A 26,751-nucleotide genomic window follows, 5' to 3' on the forward strand; every position below is an offset into this window, starting at 1 on the left:
AAGCAGAAAGGCTCAGCGCCTATTTTACATCTGTTTTTCCCCACAGGTCAAAGGGTTTAGGCACATCTAGAGATGGCAGTAGCCAAGAGATAGTGTGTGGGTGGCAGGTTGACATGGACAGAGAGGTTGTTGAGAGGCATTTAGCTGCATTGGATGAGTTCAAATCCCCTGGGCCAGATGAAATGCACCCGAGAGTGCTCAAAGAACTTTCCAGAGAACTTGCACAGCCCTTGTCCATCATCTTTGGGACCTCTTTAAGGACTGGAGATGTCCCGGAGGACTGGAAGAGAGCAAACGTTATTCCGATCTTCAAAAAAGGGAGGAAGGATGACCCAGGAAACTACAAACCAGTGAGTCTGACCTCTGTTGTGGCTAAGATAATGGAGCAGATATTAAAGGGAGCGATCTGCAAACATCTGGAGGACAATTTGGTGATCCAAGGAAGTCAGCATGGATTCGTCTCCAACAGGTCCTGTCAGACCAACCTGGTTTCCTTTTTTGACTAAGAAGACAGGTTTGCTGGATCGTGGAAATTCGGTTGATGTTGTTTACTTGGATTTTAGTAAAGCTTTTGATAAGGTTCCCCATGATGTTCTGATGGATAAATTGAAGGACTGCAATCTGGATTTTCAGATAGTTAGGTGGATAGGGAATTGGTTAGAGAACCGCACTCAGACAGTTGTTGTCAATGGTGTTTCATCAGACTGGAGGGAGGTGAGTAGCAGGGTACCTCAGGGCTTGGTGCTCAGTCGGGTACTTTTTAAAATAATTATTAATGATCTAGATGAGGGGGTGAAAGGACTACTCATCAAGTTTGCAGATGACACAAAATTAGGAGGACTGGGAAATACTCCAGAAAATAGAGACAGAGTTCAACGAGATCTGAACACAATGAAAAAATGGGCAAATGAGAGCAAGATGCAATTTAATAAAAATAAGTGTAAAGTTCTGCATCTGGGTCAGAAAAATGAAAAGCATACCTACTGGATGGGGGATACACTTCTAGGTAACACTGTGTGTGAATGAGACCTTGGGGTACTTCTGGATTGTAAACTAAACATGAGCAGGCAGTGTGATGCAGCGGTAAAAAAGGCAAATGCCCTGTATCAACAGGGGCATCACGTCAAAATCACAAGATGTCATAGTCCCATTGTATACGGCACTGGTCAGACCACACCTGGAGTACTGTGTGCATTTCTGGAGGCCTCACTTCAAGAAGGACGTAGATAATATCGAAAGGGTACAGAGGAGAGCGACAAGGATGATCTGGGGCCATGGGACCAAGCCCTATGAAGATAGGTTGAGGGACTTGGGAATGTTCAGCCTGGAGAAAAGGAGGTTGAGAGGGGACATGATAGCCCTTTTTAAGTATTTGAAAGGCTGTCATTTGGAGGAGGGCAGGATGCTGTTCCCATTGGCTGCAGAGGAAAGTACACACAGTAATGGGTTTAAACTACAAGTACAACGATATAGGCTAGATATCAGGAAAAAAATTTTCACAGTCAGAGTAGTTCAGCAGTGGAATAGGCTGCTTAAGGAGGCAGTGAGCTCCCCCTCACTGGCAGTTTTCAAGCAAAGGTTGGATACACACTTTTCTTGGATGCTTTAGGATGCTTTGGGCTGATCCTGCGTTGAGCAGGGGGTTGGACTAGATGTCCTATATGGCCCCTTCCAACTCTATGATTCTATGATTCTATGTCAGACCCATGGCCCCTGTGACCTGTCTGGGAGTGGAGACTGGGAAGAGAAATTGACAATTCAATTGCTTACATTTCACTTCAGGTGAAAACCCAGACATGATTAACTTCTCCCCATGACTCTAGAGACCCCCCCCCCCAAACTCTATGGCAAATACCACAGAGAATTCATCAGTTCCTCGAGATTCTGGGGAGAGCAGTGATGTCACTTCTGGTTCTTTGCCTGAATGTGGTATCAAAATATCAGCAATGCCATCTTCCACATTTTCTTCCTGTATTCACCAGAGCAAAGACAGGCCATGCAGGACGGAATGGGATTTCCCTGCCCAGAGCAGGCACCTTGCAACTCTGTAACTTATATGTCTGGCAGAGTCCAACCATATATATATACATTTCTGCCATATTGTGATTCATCTGGTTTAATAATGTAGGGAGAATAGAAGGTTGTGCTATTTGAACTGTCACAGCACTGCTGTGAAATACAAGAAAGACCAGAGGTCTATAACTGAATTCTTGTGCATCAGTGTAGCTAGAAAGGCTCTGGTTTCATGAACAAAATAAACTGAAAAAGCAATAGAACTTATAAAGGCTATGACTTCTATTTAAACGGAAGAGCACGCTGCCCTGGCCTGTGTATATTCAGCAAGTTCTGTTTCCCACCGTTCTGTCTTCTTGCCTGCTATTTTCATCAGTGAAACACTCTGAGCTGGTACTTCCTTAACTGACTGATGCATGTGTGTGGGACACAATCCAGGTATATTTGAACACCCGACTGATAGCTTTGGGGAAACTCTCAGAGGCATAATCAGTCAAGCACACATTACAATTGAGGTCTGAGAGCATTTAATAGTAAGAAAAATAAGTTATTTAATATGCACTTGTACATAAGGGACCTTTTTGAGGAAGGGATAATGTAATTTCTCAATTAGACTTCCAGTAACTGATTTCAACTAGAGTTGGGTAAGAGGGAAATTCCAAAAGCATTCTTATTAGAAAATTGCAGTGTTTTCAGTCTCTCTAAAAGAATTCTTGTAACAATACTGCAGCATGGAAGCATATCATGGATCCTACAAAGACAAAAAAAAAAAACTGCTGTTAGCAAGTTGAGACTAGACTTTTCTGCATGGGCTTTTTTCATCGGTTCTGGCCCCATACTGGTTTTATTTATCCTCTGATTTCTGCCTTTAGTTTTCCCTTTGGTCTCCTTGGGGCAGAGGTCCAACTTTGTTGACCCCATTTTTATGCCAAAGTTTTTCTGGAAGCTGTTTTTGAGTTGGCTTTTTCCTAGTGTGTAATGTTTCTGTTGGTTTTCTTTGTCCTATCTACCTCCAGCCCACTTTTCAGTGATTGGATTGTTATCATTGTTAACCTACTCCCTCTCCCCTCATTCTAACATCAGTCTTCAGAATGGAAGATAATAGAGCTTTACTTTTTAAAAATAAAAGAAAACTGGGAATCCAGATAATCTACTTGCACTATCTTAACAACACTATGGCAATATATTGATGCTTTAGTGTCATTTTTTTTTTTAGAAAGGAGGCCCCAAGAAAAAGAATGCAGAGGTAGAGAATATTTGGGCTGAATTCAAATTATATATATCCTTTTTATCTATAGAGCACACTGAATCAAGAATTATGATAGCAGAGAACCTAAATGCCCATTTGGGGCCTGATGGCTCGCTTTTAGATAAAAATACTGAATGACCCTGAGTGATCCTGAAGATGTGCTTAATCACAACTCCTTGCCAAGAACTTTTAAGAATCAACACTCAAACTATTCAGGGTACTGCCTTGCAAAATTTATCTTAAAACAAATTCTACATACACTTAATGGTACAACCAAGTCAGATTAGCCTGGGGCTTTTACATACTTACATACATGAGATGCTGTACTGTAGATTACATGCTGGTCTGCTCTGTGCTTTCTGAATGGTAGAAAATTTTCAAGTATGCCTTATTTAGATTCTCCCTCTTTCTACAGGTTTTCTACCCCTCAAGCAGATTTACACCTGTAGAGCGAAGAACCCTGCGAGGGGCATAAGCAGACAAACGGTCTCTCAGATTGGCTTCGTTTTTTCTCAACAAGCAGGAAGCAAGGGATGAAACTCCTCCAAGCTATTTCACCCCCAAGTTTTGTTTTGGTTTTTTTCTGTCACATGTTGCATAGAGCAGTGGTCCCCAACCCCCGGTCCGGGGACTGGTACCGGTCCATGGATCAGTCAGTACCGGGCTCCTCCTCGTCTTCCTCCCTGGCTGCTGCCTCTGGGGCTGCCCTGCCACTCTGCCGCCAGCTCACTTTTGGTGCTCTCCGGTGGCTGCCATGGCTGGGGCTCCCCCTCAGTGTGGCACGGCGCAGCTGCTGCTGGCAGCGCCCCCCAGTGGGTGGTGGGAAGTCAGGGGCGCCAGCGGGAAAGCAAGTGGAGCAGGGGTCAGGCCGCAACAATGTCCCTTGGCAAAAGACTACCCCCCCCCAGGCTTCAGTAAAATTGTCAAGCGTTGACCGGTCCCTGGTGATAAAAAGGTTGGAGACCACTGGCATAGAGCACAACAGCTGAGAGGTGAGGATCCCCCACCCCACAAGACTCATTTGTTTGGTCTAAATGGCTCTGAGTCTTTTAAACACCTACTTTCTGCTACCCAAGGCTTTTAGGGGAGACTACAAAGCAATGGTTTGATCTTTAAATGGCTTGCAAACTGGCCTATCAGTTCACGGATTGGTGCAAAAATGCAGTCTGTGTCCATCACTATTTAAGAGAGTGGCAAAACCAAGATTATTGGCACAATATTCATTTATTTTCTGCATAGAATTGTGCTGAGAGGTGCTAAGCCCTCTGCCTCGCAGCAACTATGGGTCAACTGCCACAATATGAAATGTGGATTCTATTTAGTGCAAATTGAATAAGACAATGACCTTACTACTAGGGTTGTGCATGGCGTCCAAATCGGCTGTTCCATGCCGCAGGCGGAGGGGGGAGGCATGGGTGCCGGTGCGTAACTCGGCACACACACTCAGGCATGGTGCACCGGTGCCTGCACCTCCCCTCCCCTGCCCCCCCATGGTGCGGCGCTGGCTGCGTCAGCCTGGAACGGCCGGTTCAGATGCCACCACACACAACCCTACTTACTGCTTCTAGTTTTGATTTTTAAGTTTTAGAAGGCAATGTTTGCCGGAGACTGAGAGAATGCAGGCACAAGCCTAGGCTCTCTTCACACACTCTCAAAGGCCAAGGCTCGTTAGTTGAAGAGTTGCAAATTGGCCTTCAGAAAGATCAGTTGCTCAACTCTCCAGAAGAGCAGATATGACCTGATATTTCTTTTATTTTCAAAAGGGTGGAGTGCCCTTTATGTAGTTTAAGTTAAAGGGAATTCCTGATCCTTCCCTCAAGTTTCTGGACTAAGCCAACAGCCAAAATTTCCTACTGTGACAGGATGGAACAGCCAGAGTTCTTTAGCAAAGAAAAAAAATTATTATTAAGGAGGCTCATTCAGTAAAGGGAAAGATAAACAGAGATAAAATCTTATTTCTGGTGGTGGGAAGAGGAAGGAGGCAACTGATTCTCTGATTCTCTAGGAATCTCTGATTCACAAGAGAGAGCTCTGGACAAACTGTCTCTTTCCTGGCTCAGTAGCTCAGTGGAATGGTGACACAAGACTTGTTAGACAGATAGGTAGCCTGAATGGCAGACTCTGGAGAACCAGGTATGATTCCCCACTCCTCTACATGAAGCCTTCTGGGGAACCGTAGGCTAGTCATAGTTTTCTTAGACCTGTGCCTACAGAGCAGTTCTGTCAGAGCTCTCTCAGACCCACCTATCTGACAGGGTGTCTGTTGTGGGAAGAGGAAGGGAAAGATGTTTTTAAGTTGCTTTGGGACTCCTTTGGGTAGTGGAAAGTGGGGTATTAAAAAACCCAACTCTTCTTCTTTGCATTCCAGCCACTGAAACCTGTCTCATGCATCTCATGTTTTCACTGGTGCCAACTCCTCTCTGACATGTTCCATCACCAAGACCATATCAGGAACATCCCCAGATGGGTTAACGGGGGGGGGGGGCAGAAGGGCTACTTTTCTCTCCTTTGAGGCAGAGTGTGTCCCTCTTAACCTGCAAGTGCTGCATGTCTCCAGTGAACGTGCAGGTCACATATGGCCACCAACATGTACACCTTCTTCTTGGTGAGAGGCTCCAGGGGGGACTTGATGCTCCTTTGCAGTCTATGCACTGCTGTGTATGCACTGCTGCAAGAATGCCTGCACATTCTGGGCCAACTCCAGAAAGGTAGCCGTCTTCCCCTGAATTGTTCAGACAATTGCAGTGATGAGAGTGCCTTGGCAAACTCCTTAAAGGGCTTGATTCACCAAGCTCCACCGTAAAGATAGTAATTCTGAACCTATTTCTACTGTCATGAAAAATGCCACTTTAACCTTCCTAAAGTCCTGCAGAATAACAAACCTTTTACACAAAAATGTGTTCTTAATGAGCAGATCTGAATGCAATTTCTGTTTGCCCCATGGTTTGAAAATCTTCCCCTCCCCCTGGAAGGCCATTTACAGTTATCCAATGATTCAAGTATTATTATTATTATTATTATTATTATTATTATTATTATTATTATTATTATTATTATTATTATTATTATTAAATTTCTTACCCGTCACTCCCTATAAGGCTTGTGGCAAGTTATAAAATGTGCATAAACCCCTCGATAAAACTTCCCCTCAAAACACAAACAGAAATTACAATCTGTAAACCGCTCTCGGAGCGGTATAAATAAAGCAGTAAGGGGGGTTGGGGTGGGCCCAGTCTGGGATGAGGAAAAGGGCCAATTGGCCCTTGGCTCTACCTTAGCACTCTGGCCTCAACGATAGACCTGGTGGAAGAGCTCTGTCTTGCAGGCCCTGCGGAATTCTGGAAGCTCCCACAGGGCCTGTAGTTCTTCTGGGAGCTCATACCACCAGGTGGGGGCCAGAACCGAAGCCCCTAGCCCTGGTTGAGGCCAGGCATGCCTCTCTCAGGCCGGAAATCCCCAACAAATCAGTGCTACCGAGCGTAAAGCCCTGCGGGGAACATAGGGCAAAAGCTGATCCCTCAAGTATGTGGGTCCCAGACCACGAAGGGCCTTAAACGTTAATACCAAAACCTTAAACCGGATCCGGGAGGCAACTGGTAACCAATGCAGCTGCCTCAGCACCGCCTGGAAATGGGCCATCCAAGGTGTTCCTGTAAGGACCCTAGCAGACACATTTTGCACCAGCTGCAATTTCCGGATCAAGCCCAAAGGCAGGCTTGCATACATTGGGTTACGGAAATCTATTCTGGAGGTGATCGTTGCATGGATCACTGTGACCAGATGTTTGGAGGACAGGTAGGGTGCTAGTAGCAGAGCCTGGTGAAGATGGAAAAATGCCTGGCCAGCTACCCTCTTGACCTGAGCCTCCAGAGTTAATGAAGCATTGAAGATCACCCCCAAATTCCTGGCCTGGGATGTGATGGCCAGTTGCATTCCTGCCAAGGTAGGTAAATGCGCTTCCTGATCCGCCCCCTACCACCCAATCACAGGACCACTGTCTTGGAGAGGTTGAGTTTCAGGCAACTCTGCTCGAGCCATACTGCCATGGCTTCCAAACATCTGGCAAATGGTTCTGGGGAGAGTTCGGGTGACTGTCCATGAGGAGATACAGCTGGGTATCATTTGCATATTGTTGGCAACCCAAGCCTAAATTCCGCACAAGCTGGAACAGAGGGCACATAAAGATGTTGAACAGCAAGGGGGAGAGGGCCGAACCCTGAGGGACCCCACAATGGAGTTGATAAGGGTTCTTCCCCTGCTTATCTGCCTTGATCCAGCTGTCTTCAGAGGTCAGAGTGACCACAGCTGTGTCTACTCCTTGGCCAGGTTGGAAACCGGACTGGAATAGGTCCAGAGAGCTGTACTTCTACCTCCTTAACTGCCTCCTGTGATGTCATCATAGATATATATATCAACTCCACCTACTAGTAACCTCTTCTCCCACATGCACTCCTCTCTTTATTTCAAAAATCTTTTTGAACATGATCGTGTTACAATGCAGATTTGCAATAACAGTAATGCCTACATTCTGGGAAAGCTCCAGAAAATAACCTTGATAGTATTGTTTTCTGCCTGATCTTTCTCCACTATTAATATGAGAAGGTTCCTTCAAAAGGGAACCTGTTAGCAGTTGTCTGGAGTTGTAAGGCTGTCAAGAAGTGGAACTCCACATCCGTCTCCCTACCTTCCCTGTCTCCCCCTACAGTATCTAGATACACTTTCATGATTTAAGGCACAATGGGGCATTTTGTAACTTTCATAACTTGGTGTAGTGGCTAGGAACACGGATTTCTAATCTGGTGAGCTGGGTTTGGTTCCCTGCTCCTTCATATGCAGCCAGCTGGGTGACCTTGGGCTCGCCACAGCACTGACAGAGCTGTTCTGACCGAGCAGTGATATCAGGGCTCTCTCAGCCTCACCCACCTCACAGGGTGTTTCTTGCGCGGAGAGGAAAGGGAAGGTGATTGTAAGCCACTTTGAGACCCTGGTAGAGAAAAGTGTCATATAAGAACCAATTCTTCTTCTTCTTCTTCTTCTTCTTCTTCTTCTTCTTCTTCTTCTTCTTCTTCTTCTTCTTCTTCTTCTTCTTCTTCTTCTTCTTCTTCTTCTTCACACTTGTGTAATGCCAGCCGACATGCTTTGTCTTCAAGCATACATAGTGATTGAATGTGCATTAACACAAGACCCTGCCTCCCACACTTGGGTGATTTAAGTGTCAAGGAAATTGAAGAATGGTGTGTGTTAAATGTTGCCTTGTGCAGGAAGGGGAAAAAAGCAAACAAAGCACAAAATTGTGCTTCAAGCATGGGGCTCACAACTTCTGAGCTAAATTGCTATGGCAAGTCCGTTATTGCAAATGTGCTGAACCCCCCCCCCCAAAAGGGGGAGGCATGATGGAAGGCAGGACAGCCCACTCTACTGACAAAAATGCAAAACACATGCCGCTATTGAAGTCCAGATCACTGATGGGAGAAAACCACAGATGCAGAATGGCAGGCGCAACATTCAGAGTTTACATTTAGAATCCAATGTGGTGAAAATACCATGGCAAATAATAACTGTGGGAAAGGTCTTGGTTATTCACAACCTGGAAACCAGGAAGAAGATATCTGAGAGCTGCGATATTAGGACAGTCAGAGAGCTGTACAATATACAAAGCTGCGATTGATGATGCAGCCCAGGCCACTGAAGCAGGACGCGATGGCCCTGGGAGTATGCATGCCACAGGCACGCATGGCACAGTGGGGTAGGCAGGAGCCGGAAAGCATCTGTTTAAGGCACCATGTGGAGCCGCACCATCCTCCCTGCCCGGGACGCCGTCAGGACAGCTTTGCTGTTCCGTGGCGTTAGAGAAGGCTGACGCGGGTCAGGGAGGCTGGTGCCAGCGTAGAGCCCAGCAGATTCGCCCGGGATGAGCAGGAACTGGCCTCAGGACCAGCGGGGGAATATTTTCCCCACCTCGTTGCTGCTCCAGGTGCCTTGTGGAGTGCAGATTGTGTCAGAGAGGGCCCATTTGGGGACCTGCCCCAGGGCTTGAGCCCCATGGACAAGGCAAACCATGGTAGACCCTGTGTCAGAGAAAGGGTCCACCAGGGAGTCTGGACATGCTGGCTCCCAGCTTAGTGAAGGGAGGGAGCACTACAAGGGGCAACCCCGAATTCATTCTGGGCCAGTTCCCCCTGGATGGCACAGGGGGAGCTCAAGCCACAGGGGCCTCAGGACAACTGCAGGTGGCTCCAGGGGTCTCAACTGCTCTAGCAGGAGAACAAGGGGCAAGGAGAAGGGGGCTGGCAGAGTGCTTTCTCTGGTGGCCCTGCAGGGCACTGTGACTGGGCGCAGTGTTTGGGTGCCACCCACTGCCACTGTGGGGGAGGAGTCGGCATACTGGCAAGGCTATGCCAGGGCGGTGGCTCCACCTGCCAGCGAAGTTGCGAGAAACGGCCCTTGATAGGTATTTCATGGATGTCTTTGCCTTTGTAAGGGGACAAAGCAAAGGGGACGATACTGGGCACAAGAGGGATTCAAAGAAGACGGACCAGCCCCAATGTGAGAGAACGTTTTCTAACTGGCTGTGGGGATTCACTGAATATATGGCATAGATAGCCGCAGTGTACCCGGAGTAGGGGTGGCATTTGAGTCGCCACCTTTCGCATATCCTGGAAGCCGGGGAAGAGGCTGCTTTCGAGTATGATCGGGAGTTCTGGGAGTTGGCCTCGCATAATGCTCTGGTGAGGTGGGACCTCAAACACCATGATTCATGGATCATGCAGGTGGGGTCATTTGTAAAGCAACAGAAGGAGCAGATAAAGGTCCTGCCCACAGCCAAAAAGCCTTTTGGCTTGGTCTGTTGGGATTTCAACAGGACAGGGTGCAAGAGGCAGAACTGCCGCTTTGAACACAAGTGTGAGACTTGTGGAGCAGGACATGCCATATCCACTTGTTCAAAGGGTGGAAATTCAGCTGACTACTGTCAGGAACGCCTCTTTGATGTGGTGGTGGACATCGTTCGGAGCTGTGGGCCGGGTGCCCCCCTTGCAAAGTGCGACGTGCAGTCAGCGTTCTGGCTTCTGCCTGCCCACCCCGAGGATTTCTGCCTGTAGGGTTCCAGTTCCAGGAGTCCTGGTACATAGATGAAGAAGAAGAAGAAGAAGAAGAAGAAGATGAAAAGTTGGTTGCGATTCCTCCAAGCTTACAATGGGGTGTCCATTTGGCAGACCCCGCTGGGACCTGGGGAGGCTTTGGAAGTCCATACAAATGCTGCCGGCAGCTTAGGGTTTGGCCTCTACTATGAGGGCCGATAGTGCGCCCAACGTCGTACCTCTGCAATAGGCTAGTTCGCCCCCTCGTCACGGCAAGGAATGAGTTGTTGCGCCCAACGGTGGTCTGACAGTTGGGGTCCAGAAGTCAAGAGGGATTTGACCTTTTTGGAGCTGTTTCCCATTATGGTTGCCATGGAGCTCTGGAGGGGCCTGTTTGAAAATAAGAGGGTCCTGGTGTGACAACTAGGCAGTGGTCCACGTAGTAAACAGACTGCCAGAACAGAGAGGGTCACGTGGCTTGTGTGGCGCATGGTCCTCACGTGTTTGATGCATAATGCTTCTTTCAAGGCTCGGCACATTCCTGGGGTTAATGATATAGTGCAGGCTGCAGACCGGCGGCAGCGGGGAGGGCGATCACCCGGCCGCGCATGCCATGCATGCGTGACCGGATCGTGCATGCACGTTCGTGCCATGTGCAGCCGCAAACACGCATGCGGGGCACTCCCGAGGATGCACACATGCGTGACCCGGTCGCACATGTGCGTTTGTGGTCGTGCATGGTGCAAATGCACATGCACAACCTGGCGTTGCATGCACATTTGCTGACGTGCGTGGCGCAAACGCCATGTCCTGCTCCTTTCTTGCCTACAGCTTGAGCGGTTCCACCAGTTGGCCTGAGGGGCTCGCATGGACCCAGAGGAATTCCTGAACGAACTGTGGACGCTTGGGAGCAACTGATTCTGGAAGGGGTCCTGGGTTCCATGTCAGCCACACAACAATCATACAAAGGGGCCGCCTCTGGGTTTTTGGACTTTGCATGCAAGGCGGGAGCGGAACAGCCATGGCCGTTGATGTAGGAGTGGCTTTTGCACTATTTAGCACACCTCTAGGAACAGGGTGCATCACACAGGACAATGTGGGTCACTCTAGTGGGCCTGTCATTTTATAGCAAGGTCTACGAGGAGTGGGACCCCGCCGCCTCTCACCTGGCCAAAATACTGTATAAATAAGGTTGGGGATGGCAGACTCCTCAGCCACACGGTGCCAGGCGGCCGATCACACTGTCGTTGCTACACCACTTACTGGCTGAGCTGGGCAGGGTCTGTTTTTTCCGGTACGAGACCTCTCTGTTGCGTGCAGCATTTTTACTGGCCTATTATGGGGACTTGTTTTGTAGTGAGTTGGTTTCTCATTCTCGAGTTGCCACTGGGTCATCTGCCCTTCACGTGGAAGACATTGAGTTTCTTGAGGAGGGGGTGGTGCTCACAGTCCGACGGTCAAAATCGGATCAGACTGGAAGGAGGGTCCATGTTATCATCCCCCAGGTCTTGAAGGGCTAAAGGAGTTCTTGCGATGCCGACCTCCAGTACTGGGCATTCTATTTATGCATGCAAATGGGACAAGCCTGTCCCATATCCAGTTCCCCGCCATACTGAGGCAATGTATACTGGGGCTGAGGCTCCATATTCTTTGTTACGGCACTCACTCCTTCCGTATTGGGGCTGTGACACAAGCACATCTGTATGGGGTGTCTCCGGAAGGGATCAAGGGGATTGGGAGGTGGCAGTCTTGGGCATACAGAACTTAAATCCACCCTGAGGTAGGGGCCTAACATGTGACGCATTTCAGGGTCGAGAGTCGCCATCCCCACCGTTCTCACTGTGGGGCATAGTATCCCCTACTGGGCAGGCGTGTTGGCAGCAGGATCCGGATGGGGGCAGGACTTGGGTTTAGAAGACCGTCTCCAGATCCAGTGGATGGGGCACCATGGGCTTCCCTGGCAACCGTTGCTGAGCATTGTGCCGGAGGCAGTTTTCCAAAGTGGCACTCCAACATTACTACTGATCCACCTGGGAGAGAATGATCTCTCCCTGGCCTGCAATTGATCAACCTGATTACAGCCGATATGCGGGTGCTGGCTCAGCGCTTGCTGAGAACGCAGTTGATCTGATCAGATTTGTTGGACAGTCGGGTTAGGCGGGATGCCGTGTGCCCAGATTGTGTAAACTGGGCAAAAACCAAAGTGAACAAAGTAGTCTGCAAGTTGATGACTGATCGGAGGTTTGGTGGTTTTGCACCCGGACATAACCTTTCGTTTGCCGCCCTTGTTTCGGCAGGATGGAGTTCATTTGACAAGTTGGGGTTGTGACATGGTCACGGGATATGGGATGCTCTGCTCGGATGGCTAAAGGGCTGCTGTGGGTTGGCAGGAACAAGACCAATAGAGCCCGTTCAATGGCGGATTAGTGTCAGACGCACAGGAAACTCACAACAAAATTTATTCAAAAGAAAAGAGTTTTATTGATTAGCACTATACGCATTGGACTGAAAGTCAAATCTGACCAGAGGCCAGATTTGCCCCAGCTTATCAATACATTTCTCCCGCCCAAAACTTGACAGTTCCCAAGGGGGGGGGGTAGGAGAGAAAAGACATGTGTGTTAAAACAACAGGATTCCATTCTCCCAGCCTTGAGAGAGGTGACAACAACCCTGTGAGCCCACAACAAGATAAAAGTTAACATAACATCACTACTCTACTTTATAGCTTACAAACTACAAGGCCAGGGCAAAGAGGCGCCAGGCCCAATCAAGCAATATAACTGACATGGAGGAACTCAGGCTAATTTATGACAGAGATTCTACAATCCTGACATCCCTCCGCATTAAAACTAACTCACTCCCCCACCTAGCCGGCATCCACCGGGCGAGGACAATCAGGGAATGCTCGATGGAAAGCCCGGAGAAGGCGGGACGCCTTCACATTCCCAGCCTCAACCCACTCCTTGTCCCCAGAGGGGAAATCTTTCCAATCGACCAAATACTGGAGGCGACCCTTATGCATACGAGAGTCTAAAATTTGGTTAACTTCATAGTGGGTGTCTTTGTCGATGTATATCGGCACAGGCGTAGCTGGAGGAGGGTGCCATTCATCCGGGACGGGAGCTCTCCGCAGCAGGCTGGAATGAAAAACCGGATGCACATTCCTATAAGTCTTTGGTAAAGCAAGTTCCACAGTTACAGCATTTATTAGTTTAACCACCTTAAATGGACCCACATATTTTGGGCCAAGCTTCTTGGATTTTTGTTGACACCGCAAATTCTTTGTGGACAAATAGGCCAGATCTCCCACTTTCCATTCTGGTGCAGGTACCCGTTTTTTATCTGCCTGGGCTTTATAGGCCTGTTTCGCCCCTTTGAGGCTGGCAACTATCTCCGGCCATCCTGCACTGATGGTTGCAGCCCACTTATGAATGTCAGGGGCTTCGGTAGAGCTAAGTTCCCAGGTGGGTGCTGCCACTAAATCAGTCCCATACACCACCTTGAAGGGGGATACCCCCGTGGAGGCGTGGGCCCCATTATTATAGGCAAATTCAGCGAGTGGCAATAAGGAAACCCAGTCATCTTGCTGATGATTGATAAAGCAGCGCAAATATTGCTCCAAGATCTGGTTGACTCTCTCGGTCTGGCCATTAGACTCGGGGTGATAGCCTGAGGTGAGGGCTTGTTCTATGCCTAACAACTTCAGGAGCTCCCGCCAGAACTTGGCAACGAACTGGGGGCCCCGATCCGTCAGAACACGTGTCGGGATCCCGTGCAGACGTACCACGTGGTTTATAAACATTGAAGCCAATTTGGCTGCAGTAGGCAAGGCCGTGCACGGGATAAAATGAGCCTGCTTTGAGAAAGCGTCCACTACCACCCAAATGACGGTTTTCCCTTGACTGGGAGGTAAGTCCGTGATAAAATCCATAGTGACATCCGTCCAAGGCCGAGAGGGGGTGGGCTGGGGCTGCAGCAGCCCTTTTTTCTTTCCACCAGCAGGTTTTGAGGTGACACAAATGGGGCACCCCTGCACATACTTTTCCACATCCTTGCGCAGAGAGGGCCACCAATACTGTCTCCTGACCAGGTGCAGAGTTTTCACAAACCCAAAATGTCCAGCTGTTTTCGCATCATGACAAAGTTTTAAAACCTCTCCCCTGGCCGCAGCCGGGACAAAAAGCCTCTCGCCTTTGAAAAAGAGCCCCCCCTTCTCAGTCAGATCGGGGCGGAGGGAGTAAAATTCCGAGTCCTGTGACAACTCCTTCTGGACCCAACCCCCTGGAATGGGCGTTACAGACTTCGCGTGGCTGCGCGTCACCGCGGCCATCCCCAGTTGGGCGGGGGTAAAAACTGTATCCACCAATGGGTCTCGTTTGCTGTTGTACTGGGGCAGGCGCGACAGGGCGTCTGCCAGAAAGTTCATTTTGCCGGGTAGATGTTTAAGGGAGAAGTTAAAACGAGCGAAAAACTCCGCCCATCTCATCTGTTTTGCCGAAAGCGAGCGGGGCTGCTTGAGCGCCTGGAGGTTTTTATGATCCGTCCAGACCACAAATGGCACTGCGGACCCCTCTAACCAATGCCTCCAAGTGGAAAGAGCCAATTTGACTGCAGCCGCTTCTTTCTCCCAAATGGCCCAGTTCCGTTCCGCCCCAGAAAATTTCTTTGAAAGATAGGCCAGCGGGTGTAATTTCCCATCCTCCCCCTCTTGGAGGATCACGGCCCCCATTGCCACGTCCGAGGAATCTACTTGCACGGTGAATTGCCTAGTTGGGTCAGCATGGGCCAGCACCGGTTCGGACGTAAACAACAATTTCAGTTTGTCAAACGCGTCCTGGCATGGGGGAGTCCAATGGAGAGGCGCCCCCGGACGGTTAGCTGTCTTTCCCCCTTGTTTGGTTTTCAACAAATCAGTAAGAGGCAATGCCACTTTGGCAAAATTGGGGATAAAAGTTCTATAAAAATTAGCGAACCCCAAGAAACTTTGTAATTGCCTCCTAGTACGAGGGGGTTCCCACGCCAACAGGTCCCGCACTTTGCCCGGGTCCATTTCAATCCCGGCCTGGGAGACCCGGAAGCCCAGAAACTCCACCGCATCTTGGTGGAACTCGCATTTTGACAGTTTGGCAAATAACTGGTGCTCCCGCAAGCGGCGGAGCACCTCACGGACCAGGTTAGCATGACTCTCAACATTTTCAGAATACACAAGAATATCATCAATATAAACCAACACCCCTTGGTACAATAAATCATGCATAATTTCATTAATCATATTCATGAACACGCCCGGAGCGCCGGCGAGGCCGAACGGCATTACGGTGTACTCAAACTGCCCCAGGGGAGTGTTAAAGGCTGTCAAATATTCGTGTCCCTTCTTTATGCGGACCCGGTAATAGGCCTCCCTTAAATCCAGTTTCGTGAAGATTCGCGCCTTCCCCAAGTGGCCTAATAAGTCCTTTATCAGGGGGAGCGGGTAGGCGTTGCATGTGGAGACTGCGTTCAAACCCCGGTAGTCGGTGCACAAGCGCAGTGAACCGTCTTTCTTTTTCACAAAGAGGACCGGGGCCGCCAAGGACGATGTGGCTGGTCTAATAAAGCCTCTCGCCAAGTTTTTATCCAAAAATTCCCTGAGCTCCGCCATTTCCCGCAGGCTCATGGAGTAAAGCTTGGCTTTGGGGAGGGGTTCCCCCTTCTTCAATTCAATTGCACAGTCAGTTTTACGATGGGGAGGAAGTTGGTTGCACTCCACCTCCGCGAACACATCAGCAAAGTCCCGATACTCGGGAGGAAGTGCTGCCCCCCCGGATCCCAATGCGGCCACAACCCCCGAGCTCGGGGGACTCCGCACCCGCGCATGCTGCTCGCAAGCGGGCGAGGTGAACTCCACAGTCCCTTCTTTCCATTTCACTAGGGGGTCATGTTCCTTCAGCCAATCCAACCCCAACACGCAAGGGAAAGCAGAGTGAGGGGCTACCAAAGGTTGGATTTGCTCCCAATGTTTTTTTATGTCCAAGTCCATTGGGCGCGTTTTTGCCGTGGCTTCCCCTCCGGGGGCACATTTCCCATCTAATTGGGTGATTGGCAAGGGTTCTTTCAGCGGCACCTTTCCCACCCCCAAAGTCTCGGCCAGCGCCGGGCTCACTAATGATTGAGTGCACCCCGAGTCCACGATACATCGGACACCCACTGTTTTCCCCGACTTGGGGTTGGAGAGATTGGCAGGTAAGAGCAGCAAGGGGGAATCACTCACCGCGTGTTTGCCCCTGTTGGCGGCCTGCTGGCGGGGCGCCTTTACAGCAGACCGTCCTCGTTTCCCGACTGCGCTTCGGCTTGGTCCTCCTCCTCCGGCTCGCTACTTTCCTCCGAGTCGTCCACTGCCGGTACGGCAGCCACAGGCACCAGCAGGGACTTGGCACTTTTCTTCGGGGCGGCTTTCTTGGTGGGCTGAGCTTTCGTTGGGGGGCTATTCGCGGCTCTCGGTGTCGATCCCGCTTTTGACGGACATTGTGCGAGAAAATGCCCCGCCTGGCCGCAACCCAAGCACAGCCCTTTCGCCATGCGCCGGGTGCGCTCCGTCGGCTCCAGCTTCGCACGGGGCTTGACTTTCGCCGGGGTGGAAGTCTTCGCCACAGTTTTACCCGCTAAGACCTGAATCATCGAGGCCCGCTCCAATCGATTTTCCATCTCTCCAGCCAATTGGACCCACCCGTCGACGGTAAGCGGGTCTTCCAAAAGGAGGCATTTGTCAGCCAGAGTGGGATCGAGGCCCCCCACAAACGCCAGGACGCGTTGGGGTTTGGTCCAATCAGGCACCGAAGACGCCAGCTCCTTAAATTCACGGGCATACTCAACCACTGACAATTTTCCTTGCCGGTGAGCCCTGAGTTTCTTCTCTGCCGTCTCCCGTTCGAACGGCTCCACATACATCTGGCGCATGGCTCGTAGGAAGTGGTTGTAATTACGGATGGCTTGGGGATGATAACGGTACAAGTCCAGGAACCATTTGGCAGCCTTGCCTTCTAGGGCCTGCCCCACAAAACGCACCCGCTCGGCGTCGTCATGGAACGTAAAGCCCATGTCCATCATGTAGGCCTGGAGATGTACCAGGAACGTAGGAAATTCTGCGGGGTTCCCCGAAAACTTAGCCTTGAATTTATAGGTGCTCCGCATCTCCACTCCACGGTGGTGGGGGGGTAGACGCACTGGGCCCCATTCCGCTGGCGCCGGAGCTGGGACCAGGGGCCTTGCACCCCGGCCGATGCCCCGTCCTCGTCCCGCCGCCACTCTCGCTCGATCTGCCACCCTCGCCGCCTCCGCTGCCCGCGCGGCCGCCGCCGCTGCTTCTCGCGCCGCTGCAGCTGCTGCCGCCTCGGCTCCCACCACGTCCGCCGCCGCCGCCGCCGCTGCTGCCGCCGCCGCCGCCGCCGCTGCCTCAGCGTCTCCGTCCGCGCCGTCGCCTCCAGCTCCGTCGCCTCCGGCTCCGTCGCCGCCAGCGCCACCCGCGTCCTCTCGCTCCTCGTCTTCGTTTTCCCTTTCCCTCTGCGCTCTCGCCCGCGCCGCAGCCTCCGCCTCGATCTCCAGCTGCGCTCTGGCTCTGGCCACCGCTTCAGCATCCGCTGCTGCTTGTGTGTCCGCCATGCCGTGCTCCCGCAGGGCAAGCCCACCGCTCGCTCTGCGCCCGCTGGTATCGTGTGCACCGCCACCGAGCACTTCCTTCAACAGGCGTTGTGTCCGGCGTTTCTCCTCCGGATCCAACCGACCCGAAAGGTCCTGCAGCCAGTTGGTCACCCTGTCCAGCTTGTACTGCAAGTCCTGCGTCTCACCCACAGGCTCCAGTCCGTAGCTAGGCAGTGCCAGGTGCTCCGGCCACACTTCGTCCCCAGTAGGGTGGTCGTACCTCGACAATCGCCTACGCTGGGTGACGTGTCGTTCCAAAAATTCCTCGGGCCCCGGGGTTGCCCCCGAGATTGCTCTCAGCATGCCCGAGCTGTACGGCCCTGCACTGGCGCCGTCGCCCTGGGAAAGGTCCCAATCCAGGCCCTCTCCCTGCTCAGAAAAAGTATGTCCCTCGCCCTGCATTTTCGCAGGTGAAAGGAGTGGTGAGATTTGACTTGATGTCAGACGCACAGGAAACTCACAACAAAACTTATTCAAAAGAAAAGAGTTTTATTGATTAGCACTATACGCATTGGACTGAAAGTCAAATCTGACCAGAGGCCAGATTTGCCCCAGCTTATCAATACATTTCTCCCGCCCAAAACTTGACAGTTCCCAAGGGGGGGGGTAGGAGAGAAAAGACATGTGTGTTAAAACAACAGGATTCCATTCTCCCAGCCTTGAGAGAGGTGACAACAACCCTGTGAGCCCACAACAAGATAAAAGTTAACATAACATCACTACTCTACTTTATAGCTTACAAACTACAAGGCCAGGGCAAAGAGGCGCCAGGCCCAATCAAGCAATATAACTGACATGGAGGAACTCAGGCTAATTTATGACAGAGATTCTACAATCCTGACAATTAGGGAGCACAAGGAGGAGCCCGTTTGGCAGGGAGCCAGCATGTTCACTGGACTCCCTGAGGTGTTGGGTGTCTCATTAAGAGACTGGCTGGTAGGAGCACGGCTGATCCTGCTGGGTGGCCATGGGCTCGAGGCCAACCAACCGAGGGGCCCAAATGAGATGGGCATCCATTGGGTTCTGGTAAGGTTGCTTCCCAGGTAGAGAGACCCAGAGGCAAAGGACCAACCTTCCCAGCTGGGAAAGGAAGTCCCAGGGCACCACTGGGCTCCGACTTATGTGCAGCCGGATGGCTGTGGGGGTTTGGGCCTCCTCCCAGGTGCTCCAAAATTTGGGCCAACCATCTGTTATGGGTTGGATGCAATAAAGGCTGTGGCCATATTTATACCATCCTGGAGAGTAGCATCTTATTTGGCATTAGTGCCAGCCTGGAAATCAATAGCAGTCCACTTTTGCACTGAGCTGTCTCCCAACAGCCATCAAATCGTCCTAAACACAGCCTTTGGGCTTTCCAAAAAGCTCTGGGTTCAACCATCAGGCCAACCCACTCCCAAAGGCTCTACCACCAGACCAATCCTAGTTTCTGTGTGACATCTCCTCACCTAGGCTCTCCTTACGCCCTATAATTTTTTATTCTGAGACTTGGTAACCTAGCTGTTCGACAAGAAGACAAGTGATTAGGGTAATTTCTGCTGTGCCTTCAGTTTTTCCCAATTCCCCTCCACCTTGAAGGTTCCCTGTGGCTCAGTCTCAGCTTTTCCTGTTTAACTGACAGGTCTAAATTACACTCCCCAAAGAGGTGTGTCACCGTAGCAACTGGGGCCAGCAACAGCAGTAACAAGAGGAGAGTGCTCAAGGCAAAAGGACAAGTGTCAATGAATTCACATCCATTAGTGTAACTTTAGGCTGGCAGTCTAGGTAATCCTAGCCAGGCTGCATTGTGGGTGGGTGGGGTTGTGAGGGTACCAGGAGCAGTTTCAAGCAATATATTCTGCTCTGCACAAGGCCAAAGAAACACTTGAGGTGTTTATTTCTATCCAGCTTTCCACCCCATCCTTCTGTGGGATCTGAAATTGTGCGGAAAGAGGGCAGATACCCTCTTATAAAAGAATTCCATAGTGGCCAAGTTCCTTGTGGGGCTTTCTGGCTTCTACCATATGCTTTAACCTGAAGTTGAAAGGCTTTCTTCTCACAGTGCTCTATTAAGTAGGTTAAAACATGATGATTTGATTTAGTTCTACTCATTGTTCTTTTGACTAGTGCTTCTGGGTAGAGTGTGCCCTCCCCACTGATTGTTCCCCTCAAGGCTGGCTGGCAAAAATCACTCCATACCTAAGGCTTATGATTGCACTGGGCCTCAGGGCACTCCCATGGGGTTTGTTCATCAAACTTCATCTCTTCTCAGCTCATATATTATTAGGATAGCTCTGGGAGAGGGAGAGAGAAACTGCTCCCCTGTATCTTTAAGTCACATTTGTTTAGGCTACCAAGAGCTGACTGGGTTACTAGTTGCTTGTATTTTGTTGACACTTTTTAAAAGTGTTTGATGGGGATTATTTTAAGCACCCAGGAAAGGCTTCTGCTCAGAAGTTTTTGTCCAGTGGTACAGTAGCTGCTGTATCTAGATTATTTTATAAACATGACTTGTGCCTATTGTTCCCCTTTTTTGAGGCTACCAAATGTTTTATGAAACTGTTACTGTGAAACTAATGACAAAAAGGGGAAACAGTGTAAGAAGACAAGAATGAGAATTTAAGTTCCTAAGGGTGGATGACTCTGGACCTATTCCAGTCCGGTTTCCAACCTGGCTGGTGGACACAGCTCTCGTCACTCTAACCTCTGAAGACAGCTGGATCGAGGCAGATCAGCACTGCTGGTGCTTCTAGATCTCACGGCAGCATTCCACCATGGAGATCATGAGCTTCCAGCTTCCAGCTCACTGCCTCACCCATGTGGGTATACAGGGGTAAGCCTTGCAGTGGCTGGTCTTTCAAAAGTTGGGGACAAAGGGTTGCTGTCAGGGGAGACCCATCACACCACTGCCTACTTCAGTGCAGAGTCCACAGTGCGTGATTCTCTCCCCAGGACTATTTAACTTCTTTATGCCTCCTCTTGCCCAACTTGTCCAGGGGTTTGGACTCAGGTGTCATCAATATGCAGATTACACCTGACCCTATCTGTTAATGAGCAGCCAGCTGTAGAGTCCACCAGATTCCTTGGACAGGTGTCTCGGAGCCATGCCAGAATGGCTCCAGCAAAGTCACAGAAGATGGAGATCCTATGACTGGGAAGGAAGGGACCAGAGAAGGGAGGAAGTGTGCAGCCCCTGTCTTGATGGAGTGTAGTTACAAGCTACACAGAGCACTGGGAATTTTGGGGTGACCTTCAACACCTCCCTTAACATGGAGGCACAGGTCACAAAACTAGCCAAGCAGGTGGTTTTCCACCTTTGCCAAGCAAAACTACTAGTGCTCTATATGGGCCCAGAATACGTAGCCATAGTAGTCATTTCCAGGTTAGATTACTGTAACTCACTTTACACAGGCCTATCCTTATCCCTGACCTGGAAATTAAAACTGGTCCAGAATGTGGCTGCCAGGGTCCTTAAAGGACCACATGGATAGACCACATTAAACCTATTATCCAGCAGCTGAACTAGGTACCGGTGAAGTTCTGGATCAGGTTTAAGGTGTTGGTTTTAGCCTTGAAGGCTTTACATGGTCTGCAACCTGCATATCTTAGGGACTGCCTCCCAAAGAGTACTCTGCTCTGCTAGTGCCAGAGAAGTGCACCTGAATTCGAACAGAGACAGGGCCTTTTTGGTCCTGGCTCCAGCTTAGTGGAAAGTTCTGTAAAACAGCACTCTTTCACCAAGCATATGGTTGAGGTAAAGGCTAACACTTATTGACAACTGAATGGGTTCCCCTGCCACCATCTCTCCTATCCATCTAGGCCTGGGTAGGAATTCTGATCCATCTGCTTGCAGGTTTTAGTGATGGAGCAATTTTTTTCTTTTTGCTTGTTTTAACTGTGTGGATTTTTAACCGTTGTTAGCCATTTTGCGACTGTGGCTGGAGAGGGGCGGCTTAGAAATAAAAATATAATAATAATAATTTAAAAGCTTATACTCTGACTAGATCTAAAGCCCATTTTATTTCGAAATAAAATGGGCGCTAGATGGGCGCGGTTCCCCCCCTTCCCGGCGACTCCCAAAGGCTACAGGGGCGTTGGGGCGGCAGAAGGGTCCCCTCCCCTGCCCGGATCGCGGATGGCGTCAGCGGGGCCAGGGCTGGAAGCGGCCTACCTGCCTTCGGAGGTGGCGGCTCCTCAGCGGCCAGGAGCTGCGGGGATCCATTTTGGTGGGCAGTCCTTCGGCGGGCGGGCACGTGGTGTGCCGTGGGGGTGGCAGGCCAGCTGCGGCGGTGGCGGGGCCGTCAAAGTGTGGCTGCTCGGCATTGGAGGGGTGGCGAGGGCAGCGTTGTTCCAGGCGTGGCGAGGGCGGCGGCGGCGCAGGCCGCGGCGGGCCATTCTTCGGACAGCCAGTGGCGGTGCAGACAGGGCGTTGGCGGCGGAGGTTTGTCAGGGAAGGACGCCGATGCCGGGGGAGCCGCGTCTGGGAGCGGCATCGGCCGGGAATCGGCGTTGGGGATGGGGAAGCTGTGGCCAGCAGCCGTGAGGGGCGTCATCGAAGGGGCGCGGCGTCCCAGGCCCTTTCGCCGCAAGTTGGGAGGTTGTGCGGCTGGAAAGGAGCAGGGCTGCCGCGTCAAAGACGTGGCATCCCTGCTCCTTTCCCCGCAGCGATGTGTAGTCTATGGTGGCCAAGGAGGCAATGGTTTATGCTGGTTCATGAATAGAAACCCACAAGGGAAAAGGGGGGAAAGACTCATCCAAATGTATATCAATCTTGTTGCAAGGGTCAAGTAACTTCAAAGATGACAAAGATTAAAAACATAAGGTCTGAATGTCAGACCACATAGAATATCAAATGAGCTTTATATAGGCTGTAGTAAATTCATATACAAAACTGATGATTCATCATGTAAAATTGATGAATATATCCAATGACCAACAAGATCAACAAGGCCTTCCTCAGTGGTCAATAATAACAACTATAATCTTTACCACTGGCTCTTAAATAAAGAGTCTGGGTCTACACTCTGCTGTCCGGGTCTGTCTGGCCCTCAGAATCCACAGGTAGCCTAAGGCAGTGGGCCAATCCGGAGGCGCCTCCGGATTGGGAATGCCCCTACAGTGCCCACCTCCCGCAACTGTGTGGCACCGCTCGCCAAGCCTCACCGCCACACACCTGGCCGCCGAGGGTAACACTTGGCCGACTCGCCTCCTTCCAGGCTGCGGGGCACTGCACAGTCCTCCACCCCCCGCCAGGGAGCCACCCGCTCCACACACATCTTCTCACTGGCGACGCCCCACAGCCTGGCACCCGCACGCCACAGGGCCTCCGGCTCGACAGAGCCCTTTCCGCCTGCAGAGCTGTGCAGCCCTCTGCCCGCCCGCTGGCAGACCAGGCCCTCCCGATGGCCCTTGCTGCCAGCGCCGTGCTCCCTGGCCGCTCGCTGCATGGCAAGGATGCACCGCAACCCTCGCGACTGCCCAGCCAATGCCCTCTCCACCAGCCGTCAGCCCTCCGCACGCCCACCGCTGCTCAGCTGCATTCTCGGCGGCCTGGCCGCCAACGATCTCCTCGCCGTTGATGCCAACGTCACCTCCAGTACGTCCCCCCCTTAGCCCGCTCTACCTGCCGCTGCCTGCTAGTGCCCATTGCATTCCTGAATGCAATGGGCTTTTTGGCTAGTAAATAATAATTATAATGAATACTATTTCAAGAAACACGATTTCCAGAAAAGAAAAAAAGCATTATTCTTATAGTAAATATAAATATTATAGCTAATAATATATTTTATTTTGTTGAATTTTTAGAAAACAACTCCTAGTCTGGATTAACCTCAGATTGTGTTATTATTTTTAAATATGCTGTCACACTTCTCAAAAGATAAAAAAATTAACTATGTGTTATTTATCACCTGTTCATGGTATATTTTTATATTTTATCAGTATGCCCTTTTAATGGGGGGAGTTAATGGGACTTTTAATGAGGACCGTGTTACCCACCACAAACCATTGTATGGAGGAATATAAATTGCATAAATAAGTCGAATGAATGAATGAATGAATATTGCCATTGTATTTTCTACTAACTTTTTTTTTCTCAGAAAAAAAGTGGCAACTCTGGTTCCAATTTAAAATTGAATGCTTTTTGTAGAAATTGCCATTAACCCTAGTTTTTGTTGTGGCTAATAAATACACCTTATTTTTGGTATTTATTAGTTTAACTCAGTTGTTCTCTGACACTGAACTTTGATGCAAACATGATGTCGTTAAGATTTTCATTCTAGAGATCCAGCTTTCTGGGTTCAAGAGATTAATTATTTGTTATTACTTGGTGTCATGCTTAAGAGCAGCAGCTCTGGAGAGCTGGTTTGATTCTTCACTTCTCCACATCCTTACAGCTGTTCTCACAGAGCAGTTCTGTCTGAGTTCTCTGTAGGAATTATCTATGATTTCTGAACATCTACCTCTGTGTACGGACAGAAATATGGGGGATACTAAGACATGGAATCTTTCCTTAAACAGATAAATAGCTACAGCTGGACAGTAATAAAAATATTTGAGCTGGAGATTCCAGATAATGCTGGGTTGTTCATGTGCCAGCTCATTAGTTTGCTTTCTCTAAATTAGAGAGGCAGGATGAGCTGAAAGGCATGGGAGGGGGAACAGAGATGCAGATTAATTGCCTTAATACTGATTTGCCTGCAGACAGGCTAGTGGCAAAAGACACTTTGTTGACACTCCTTCGCCTGAGATGTAGTTTACCATGTATAATCTGCCCATCCCCACTGATTTGTGAACGATGATCTGTGAAACTAGCTTAAAGGAAAGCCAAACATGATGGCACTTTCAGATTGTAATACTATTCCGTCTGTATGTAGCGAAAGGCTCACCAGGCAATTTTCATTTTTCTTCAAGCCTCACTTCTTTGACTTCTCATCTGAAGAAGCAAATATGTAAATTTACTTGTGGCAAATATATTATGCTAGTATAGGATGTCTTTAATCGCCTCCGAGTTGGACCTATTCTGTGGGGATGGCAAAGAAAGTTATCTCCTGATTTGCTCGTATAACCTACATTGGAGTAATACGTGTTCTGATGTCTCAATACTCCCAAACCTGCATACATGATTAAAGATAGGTGTTTTTTTTTAATAAGCCTTCCCTAAAAGCGGATGGAAGCATGTTATATCGGAGAACTGTAAATTATCTCCTATGGTCTGGGATAACTAGATTAGATAAATAAGGTAATGGCCTCAAATTATTAAGTGGAGGCATTAGGAAAAGTGGATTTTTTACTTTATGGAAGTCTTGTTGGCGGTGGAGATCCAAGATCCTTTGTTTTATTATCACCTTTGTTCAATTGCAACCAAGAGACAGTATTAACTGTTTCAATAGACATATGAGCAGAGTCTTTTCTCAAGAATGGATAACGAGGGTGCAATCAATGAATCAGACATCATTAGATGGAGCAAACCCTTTGTGGAAAAAAGCAGTTTTAACCAGTACATGGACGTACATATCCACATTCTGGTCTGGACAGTATACATTCCTGTTTCTACCTGGATTGCAGCATTGGAAATGCTGTTTGGTGCCTTGAGCAGGGATCTTAAAAATTTAGCCTGTGTCTTTTCTAGGCTGGAAATATTGGCGTTTATACACAATGGGGCCCCATACATCATCTGTGTTAGAGGTTTTGCCTTAAACAGCCTAAGGGCTGCGGGAACATTACGCCCACCTTTGTGCCAAAAGAATTTCTGAATGGCACCTGAACTTCTCTGGGCATTTGAGGAAATATATGAAATATGAGAGTTTCTACGTCCGTTTGATTGGAATAGTACTCCCAGGTATTTATAATATCGGACCTGTTCTATAGGTGATGAATTGAGACGCCATATATATGTCTTGGGATTGTTAGCAAAGACCATAATCTTTGTTTTTGAGTAGTTGGTTCATTTGGCAATAAGTAGCCAGCAGAACCAAGGCCCTCCTCATTCCTTATGGCATTCTTGATGATAGGACAGCGTCGTCTGCAGTAACGAGATATGTTTGTTAGCTAATCTGGGAGGATGTAATTCACTATTCCGGAAATGCTCAACCATATCATTTATAACGATGTTAAATAGTACGGGTGTATAGTATAAAGGTAAAGGTATCCCCTGTGCAAGCACCGGGTCATGTCTGACCTTTGGGGTGACGCCCTCTAGCGTTTTCTTGGCAGACTCAATACGGGGTGGTTTGCCAGTGCCTTCCCCAGTCATTACCGTTTTACCCCACAGCAACAAGCTGGGTACTCATTTTACCGACCTCGGAAGGATGGAAGGCTGAGTCAACCTTGAGCCGGCTGCTGGGATCGAATTCCCAACCTCATGGACAGACAGCTTTAGACAGCATTTCTGCCACTTACCACTCTGCGCCACAAGAGGATGGTACATATTAGTCACATTGACATGGAGGTTTAGGGAGTGTGGAGGGTCTGTAAATTCATGTTACAGTGCTGGATGAAAATAAGAGACTCCCATGTCAGTCCACAGTCGCAAAGACAGTGTCTGTCTTCATTTGTAAGACACTCACTGCCTTGGTTAATGGGCCTCACATTCCACTTAACTTTTATGTGTGGTTTATGGGATGGGGACATGAGTAAGCCTCGAGTTCTATAGGCTCCTCTACTGCAGTGTAATTTGTGCTGAGATTTCAGGACTACGTGGAATGACATAATCGTGGTCTTATGCATGTGGATAATGGTTCTGCTTGCAAATGTATA

The 26,751-nt window shown here is 49.5% G+C and overlaps 2 long non-coding RNA genes across 4 annotated transcripts in view; one reads left to right on the top strand and one right to left on the bottom strand.

Moving 5' to 3' along the window:
- Window positions 1-26,751, top strand: part of LOC143832133 (uncharacterized) — a 91,741-nt gene that overhangs the window by 41,181 nt on the left and 23,809 nt on the right. The window lies entirely within an intron of this gene.
- The window catches only part of LOC143832132 (uncharacterized), a 42,018-nt gene continuing 17,799 nt past the window's right edge, over window positions 2,533-26,751 (bottom strand). For both annotated transcript variants that reach the window (XR_013229107.1, XR_013229106.1), the window contains exons 5-6: window positions 3,572-3,722; window positions 2,533-2,764 (exon numbers count right to left, since the gene is read on the bottom strand). This is a non-coding gene — a long non-coding RNA (uncharacterized LOC143832132). The remainder of the gene's footprint in view (window positions 2,765-3,571; window positions 3,723-26,751) is intronic.

This window comes from Paroedura picta, chromosome 3 (genome assembly GCF_049243985.1).
Source record: "Paroedura picta isolate Pp20150507F chromosome 3, Ppicta_v3.0, whole genome shotgun sequence".
In the NCBI taxonomy this organism is placed as follows: domain Eukaryota; kingdom Metazoa; phylum Chordata; class Lepidosauria; order Squamata; family Gekkonidae; genus Paroedura; species Paroedura picta.